Raw genomic sequence first — 7,582 nt, forward strand, 5'->3', positions numbered from 1 at the left:
AGAGTTTAAGTTTTTTTTTTGAAATTTATCGATATTTTTGTCTTGGCATTTAATTTAATCGTCTTTGCTATAAAATTTATCGATATTTTCGTCTTGGCATTTAATTTATTAAACTATACTCTTTAATAATTTTTTCTGCGGTACTTAAAAAATCACTTTATTTTACAAAATGGGAAGAGAAATTTTAAATGCAAAAGTGGGTTTTTTTTTTACCTTTATAAAAATAAAGAAGTGTAGTATAAATAATTTAGTTTTGTCAACTTTTTATACAATATGTTTTTATGTAACATGGAATTTCATAAATTTAGTGTAATTTATCATCCATTTAAGTTTATATAGTTATATTTTACCAAAATATTTGATATTGAGTTAGGATATTTAATCTGTGACGTTAGCTACCACCTTGTAATAATACTACAAAAAAAAAAACTTAAATTCTTATTACATGTTGAGAAATGTATGATTATAGTGTTTAAAAACACCATTAAATAATTATTTTTAATTAATTCATATATACTGATGAAATATGTCACTTTTAAAACCATTTAATGATTTTTTTTCTTCTATCTATCATATAAGAAAAGTCTACCATTTGGGACTTTCTTAGGCTATCCACATCAGCATCTGTTCCATGGTTAATCCACATCAGCTTTGGCGGTTACACTTCTCAAAATTCTCACGCTCTCCTCTTTCTCTTCCAAAACGGTTTCTCCTCTTTTTTCAGAACCGGCACATTCTCTTCACTCACCATTCTCTTCAATGCACGGTTACATTACATTGACTGTTTGTCTTCCCATTTTCAAAACGATTCAATCTATCTTCAATTACCATTCTCTTCATCTCCATTCAACTTTCGCAACCGCCCACATCCACCTCTGCCTACTCCGCTCTAGATCAAAACCTGCGTCGCCTGCAACTGCTGATTTTGCCGTCGTATCCCCAACACCGACGACTACACCACCGCCACGCATCAACGATTGAAACATGGTATGTCGATATTGGCTTTTGGTTCCTGATGGAAATAGATAGAAAGATGTGATAAAGGTTTGAAATTTAAACATTACAAGGTCTTGATATTTCGTCTTGATGGATGAATCTAAATCAAGGTATGGAAATCATAAATTCGAATCCCTAATTTTTTTCAGGGCTTTTTCAGGGCTTAATTAGAGGCTAAAATCAGAAACAAATGGAGGATAGCAATAGACCGAATTCCCATCACAAGGGTCTCCGACCAAAATCACCTAAGGGTCTTCGAACCGGTTAAATCGGCACTGCTGATAAAAAGATAAGTGTATTTACTTACAACTGGTACCATTACATCAATTCTATTATGTAATTGTTAAAACTGTTCTTTCATAAACTTAATGAATCTCTGTCTTGATGTAAATTCAGTGGTAAATCAAAGAAAGTTAATCTGATTGCCCCACTCCGAAGCCAACGTTCAATTCATCCAATAGAAGAATCAACATAATTCAGCAGTGAAGTCACAATTGATGTTGCAATTGAATACAAATTTTGATTTGGCAATGTTTAATGGAGAAATCCTATGTCAGGTATATCGAATTCCTTTTCAACCGGTGTTCAGATTGATTTCAAATTTTAATACTTGATTTCTATGGATTTGTTGGTTGGTTATCACAATTGATGTTGCAATTGAATACAAATTGATTTGGCAATGTTTAATGGACAAATCCTGTGTCAGCTATATCGAATTCCTTTTCAACCGGTGTTCAGATTGATTTCAAGTTTTAATACTTGATTTCATTGGATTTGTTGGTTGTTTATTTCAATTTGGAAAATGTTTAGATTTATGTTATTTCATATTGATTTTCTTTCATTTGCTTTGTTCATTTTGTTGAATGAAACAAATTCTTTTCACTGTTGATCTTTTGACAACATCAGGAATGTAGTTGGCTATGTTAGTCCAACCTATGGCGCTTCCACACCCATCCGAGGATCCCATTCAAATACCAATGATCATTCCTTTGAAGTTTCTGCATCTGTCTTTTTCCTTTTAAAAACTTAATAAAAGTGTTAGTTGTAGAAGTTGCTATAGCTGTGCGTAGTATTTTTTGAAGTTCTATATAACCAGTATCATTATGAGCATGATGCTGATTTTGTTCATATAAAGATGTTGCGCAACAATACTTTCGTTACAGTGAATGATGCTTTCTCTCAGACTGGAATCATTGATCCTTTTGCTAAGCGTCATATAACATCTTCCCACGCTGTTCCTTTAGGCGGTGTTGGGTAAGTTCTCAATCCTTACAATTTCTCTTCTAATCATGAACTAACAGTTCACTATCTGTTTTCTTCTTTTCACACTCATCTACAGTGTAGGAAGTATTGGAAGAAGTTTTAAAGGTGAGTTTCAGCGTTGGCAGCTATTCCCTCTCGCAAGTGAAGACAAACCAGTAAAATAAAATGACAGTAATGTTGCATTCAGATGTAGAGGCTCGCATTGGAGCACACCTTAAATTTTCTGTACTTCTATTACCAAATTCCTTCCATACACATGAAGTTTCTTCGCCGCGGTCCAGATATCTAGATCAACGCAGCAAAAAGAATTCCCATACTGCAGCTGCATCCGCTTCAATTACAGCTTTACTCGAAAAACTCCGCAGGGGCAAAGATAGTACAAATGCAGATCACGGGAATGTTGTTCATGGTGACAAGGAAAGAGATATTGTGGTCGAAGAGTGGAAGCGATGCCGTGGCTTAAAGACTTCATCTAACTTTTACAAACTCAGCTCGATCATTGATAGGGCTGCAGGATCAACGAATTTGACTGACACGGTAAGTAGCTGAATTGATATCTATCAATAGGTTTAATAATTGTGATTTTTCTTAATACTATTTTGATTATTGAACTAGATTTCAGTAACCATATGTTATCAAGCTTAGCGAAGATCAAATGGGCCAGCTTCTCTCTGCCTTTTGGATTCAGGCCAACCTTCCTGATAATTTGCCTTCGAATATTGAAGCTATAGCTTATTCATTTATATTGACACTAATTATTTTGCGCATGAAGGTAGTTTATCTTTGCATATTCACACTGATTATTTTGATTATTTTAGTCGTTAATTCTGAATATGTATTACTATGTATTGTATGACTCAGAAAGAGTTATAAGGTTTAAAGGATTTCTATGGATTGTAGGCTTGCAGCAGAGTTTAATGGTTTATTGTGAGGGTGAGTTAGTGAAGGTAACACTGTCTTCAAACCACCCCCCGTGCAAACAGCAATTACCGAGGCAACAATGGTATTGGGATTGAGAAACTTTTTATTTGAATCCCTAAACTTGTGATTTAATATGGTTAATCACACTCTTTTCTATATGGTTATGGTTGATTTTGTTGAATTCTTTATTGGTTAATCACACTCTTTTCTACTGCTCTTTTCTATAGGCATACAATTTGCTTGAGCCATCATGGACGAGCATACACAGGCACGCCAGAAATGTGGCGGTGCCAAGCAGCATTTTGTAGATGCTCTTCTCACTTTGCAATACAAATGTGATCTTAGTGAAGACACCATAATTGGTCTCCTATGGGTATGTTATTTGAAGTTGTTAGCGTCTTTATAAATTAGTATCGTTAGATCGAAATCTAATGACTCAGATGCAAAATATTGTAAGGTACAATTTAGATCTCTCTATTTCACCAACTTAAAGCATAGCTTATATTTTTTTCTTTATTTGACAGGACATGAGGGGCCATGATTTTAGGCTACTTCCTTTTGGAGCAGGCCGTCGGGTATGTCCGGGTGCATAACTTGGAATCAATATGATGACATCTATGTTGGGTCATCTGTTGCACCATTTCTGTTGGGTACCACCTGAGGCAGTGAACCCTGAGGAGATTGATATGGTAGAGAACCCTGGAATGGTTACATATATGAGGACTCCATTACAGGTTGTGGCTTCCCCTAGGCTTTCCTCATACTGATATAAACATGTTCCAGCTGATATCTAATCTTTTGTTTTTCTTACTGCAATGTTGCTATTTTTTCAAACTGTTGAGTAAATTTCTTGTGGGACTTATTTCTACCATCGTGTCATATGTTACTATCATTGGAACCCGTAACTTTTTTACCCTTGGATCTCTATAAGAAAGGCTTTTTAGGGTCGTCTAACTCAGATTTTTATTGTTTACTTTGCAGGTGATGTACTCTCTGGAACATTATCTTCAAGTGCAGAACATCACTACAGTATCCTTGAAGGATGGTTTGGTGTGCATTGGTGGACTGGATGAACGGTTATTGTCCTTCTTACGACAGTTACTATATTTTCTCCCCTAGCATGCTTTAAGCGAATTGGTAAGTGACATTTCTTCGTTTTAAATATTTTACTTAATTTGAGCTTCATTGGTCATAAATCATGTTGTTTATAGGATATGTATACATTTCTTTATCAGCGATTCTATTCTGGAAATGAGATTCTTAAGTGATTATATATTCAATATTTAATTTGGCATGGTCCTTTCTTAAGTGACTATATATTCAATATTTAATTTGACTACGTTGACATGCAAAATTATGATAAAGGACCTAAGGTACAATTTTGTCAATCACTACATATTAGGATGTTATACTATGATTAAATAATATTCTGTTACCATAGAAAGAACTGGGCCACTTTTTCTGTTCATATTGTGGCTTATATCAATTGTCGGCAAACGGGCACGGGGGACACTTCTTTATAGTTTAGAGATTTTGGTGGTCTATATTCACCAAACAATTCCAGATATATAGTGCATTTGCATTATAGTCTCTTACTAATAGTATAGTATTATTCACCCTCACCCATTATTACTTAAACACTTTCTTCCTTCATATAATTGAATAACTATTCCTTAATTGGATTTTGATTGCTATCTGATTTCGATGAGTTGCTGATTTTGCGCTCTTTAAAGATATGCACACATAATTTATTTCATATGCCGTATATTTGCATTGCAGGTTGATGAGGAGAGATCCAATGGGTTCACTTGGATATGCCAGTTTGAAGCCGTCTCTAAATAAGATAGCTGAATCTACTGACGGCCGTCCTTCTGAGATGGGCATGGTTGCTACCTCGAGAAACGACGAGGTACTTGAAAGTCAAACTGTTCTGAAAAGTGATCATTGCCCTGGATGTCAAAATCCAAGATTGTTCTGAAAAAGTTGAGGAGGTTGTTGCCAAGCAAAAGAAGGAGGCTGTGATTCAGAAAGTTGAGGAGGAAAATAGTTCAGAGGAAGATTCCTCTGAATCTGAGGATGCTGTTATGTTGTTTTACTCGAGGCATGCTATTTTTTGTGATATCAGAAACCTGTTGTGAAAGCCGCTAACATGTCAAAGTAAGAGCAATAATAGTTTCCAGTTTCAGATAAGTCGTATATTCGATTCGGAGTGTTTCGGCTGTTACAGTGCTGTTCTATGTCTTATCCAGGTAGAAGAAGGCTTTGGTTCTTGAGGTGCTTACCACTAATTTATTTTTAGTTCTCCATCATAATCAGGTTGAGGATTATCTTCAGCATGTGACTAATGTATTTCCATTACAGGTATCTTTTTAACCTTTTACTGTACTTTATTTTTTCCTAATATTAGTAAACTAAACGCAGGAATAATGTTTCAACATATTCCCAACTGTGTTGCCACTGATTCTATTCATTATTATTCCATGAACTTCTTTGTATTTTCTCATTTTGAAAAGAAATATCAACATCTAATTTCCACATTGCAAGTTTCGCAGTTCTATTTTCTTGGGAGACCGTAAATAACAGGCTGGCTTCTTCCTTTGCATTCTTCAAAAGATTTGTGAGTAGTATATATTTCAACATATCATTTCTTTCTGTTGTAGGTTCGAACCCAAGTGGATTGTTGCGGGTGACCCGACGCCTCTTCATTTTGATCCTTCACAGCTACCAACTGAGTTACTCTTACCACTTTTTTACCCAATTAATTTGTTTTGTGATTTACGTGGTTATTTATATACTTTTGTGATTATTTATTGAATAGTTTTGCAGTAAAAAGTTACCATTCCTAATGCTGCTCTGATAACTTTTTACTGACTTTTGGATGTCCATGCTATATTGTGAATATAGGTTATGTCATTGACTTGAGTATGTTTAGCCGAGTATATGGTTATTTCAAGAAAATACAATTGTTTACTGGCCTTATATGGTAAAAGTTGCTTCAATTAGAATTTTTTTATGTTTGTAAATTTTGAATGACTGGAATATGAATCTGTAATATGTTCCTTCATTAATTATTTTCATCCTTTTGAGGTGGGTGATTGCTTTTGCTTTATGCTTTTCGGTTTGTAGTTGTATTTGACGCTAATTCCCTTATGTATTATGCTTTTTGGTTTGTAGTTGTATTTAACACTAATTTCCTAATGTATTATGCTTTTCGGTTTGTACTTGTATTTAACACTAATTTCCTTATTTATTATACTTTTCGATTTGTAGTTTGTAGTTGTAGTTAGTCAACACTAATTTCCTTATGCATTATGCTTTTCAGTTTTTAGTTTGTAGTTGTAGTTAATGCTAATTTCCTTATGTACAATTTGTACATTAGACGAGTGCAATTTTTACGTGTGATCAACTGAGCATCTTCATTTGTGTCTGTCCTCACTTTGGTCCTCCATTTTTCCTTGAATTTCACAATAGGAAATAAACTGGGTTGGAGAATACTAATTTGTCCATCCAGTAGATTATTGTTTTTCTTGGAGCAGTACAGTTGCCCCATAACCGTTTCCATATATTAACAAATAACTCAATTTATTATTGAATTCAGTTGTGACTTGAGACACAGACTAGAATCCTCTCCATATAAATATAAACAAACTCTTAACATATACTTATGAAATTATAAAATATATTAGTTGAAGTCCAACAACAATACTCCATAGAGTAAATTAGCAAGTGCATACTATCTAACATGTTTTATATATTCTTGGATAAATTTGTGTAGAGTTGAATGAAATTTATCTAATGATTTAAGAGTATGTTTAAAGTAGGCATAATTATTATTATTTTTATTTCTAAATTTAATAATTATTAAAGTAGGCATAATTATTATTTCTAAATTTAATCATCATATTTTCTTAATTATTATTTTTTAAATTTAATTTAATTTTTTTAAATATGTGTCTACTTTATTTAGTAAGTTAATAAATTAATTATTATTGTGTCTAATTAATATATATATATATATATATATATATATATATATATATAATATAAAATAATTGAAATATTAAAATTAAAATTTTAAACGGAGTTATATCCAATAGTATGGATACACAAAGATACTCATATGGTCACATATATGGTATCAATATTAACATATTTAATTAAAATTAAATATTGAATAATAACAAGAATAACTTAATAAAAATATTCATATTGAATATTAACGGGGCACGAAGTTACTAATCAAAATTTTGAATATTATCGGAAACATTAAGTTACTGGTCCAAATTTTGAATTTTAACGGGAACAAATTTTGAATATTAACGAGAACACAAAGTTACTTATCAAAATAATAAATATTAACGAGAACACGAAGTTATTGACAAAATATTGAATATTAACGAAA

The 7,582-nt window shown here is 32.8% G+C and overlaps 2 long non-coding RNA genes across 4 annotated transcripts; both read left to right on the forward strand.

Moving 5' to 3' along the window:
* The first annotated feature begins 618 nt into the window (after positions 1 to 618).
* LOC131625294 (uncharacterized) lies at positions 619 to 2,589 on the forward strand. Of its 3 annotated transcripts, XR_009290820.1 has the most exons (5): positions 621 to 987; positions 1,157 to 1,553; positions 1,903 to 2,033; positions 2,160 to 2,250; positions 2,336 to 2,589. It is a non-coding gene; the product is annotated as an uncharacterized LOC131625294 (long non-coding RNA). The 3 variants fall into 3 exon arrangements; XR_009290819.1 differs by having other exon boundaries at positions 619 to 987; positions 1,903 to 2,250; XR_009290821.1 differs by lacking the exon at positions 1,903 to 2,033 and having other exon boundaries at positions 624 to 987.
* Positions 2,590 to 2,985: 396 nt separating this feature from the next.
* Positions 2,986 to 6,287, forward strand: LOC131625293 (uncharacterized). The gene is made up of 8 exons (XR_009290818.1): positions 2,986 to 3,031; positions 3,160 to 3,262; positions 3,408 to 3,553; positions 3,705 to 3,914; positions 4,162 to 4,317; positions 4,960 to 5,337; positions 5,430 to 5,541; positions 5,841 to 6,287. It is a non-coding gene; the product is annotated as an uncharacterized LOC131625293 (long non-coding RNA).
* Positions 6,288 to 7,582: the final 1,295 nt, after the last annotated feature.

This window comes from Vicia villosa, unplaced genomic scaffold (genome assembly GCF_029867415.1).
Source record: "Vicia villosa cultivar HV-30 ecotype Madison, WI unplaced genomic scaffold, Vvil1.0 ctg.000203F_1_1_1, whole genome shotgun sequence".
Lineage (NCBI taxonomy): Eukaryota > Viridiplantae > Streptophyta > Magnoliopsida > Fabales > Fabaceae > Vicia > Vicia villosa.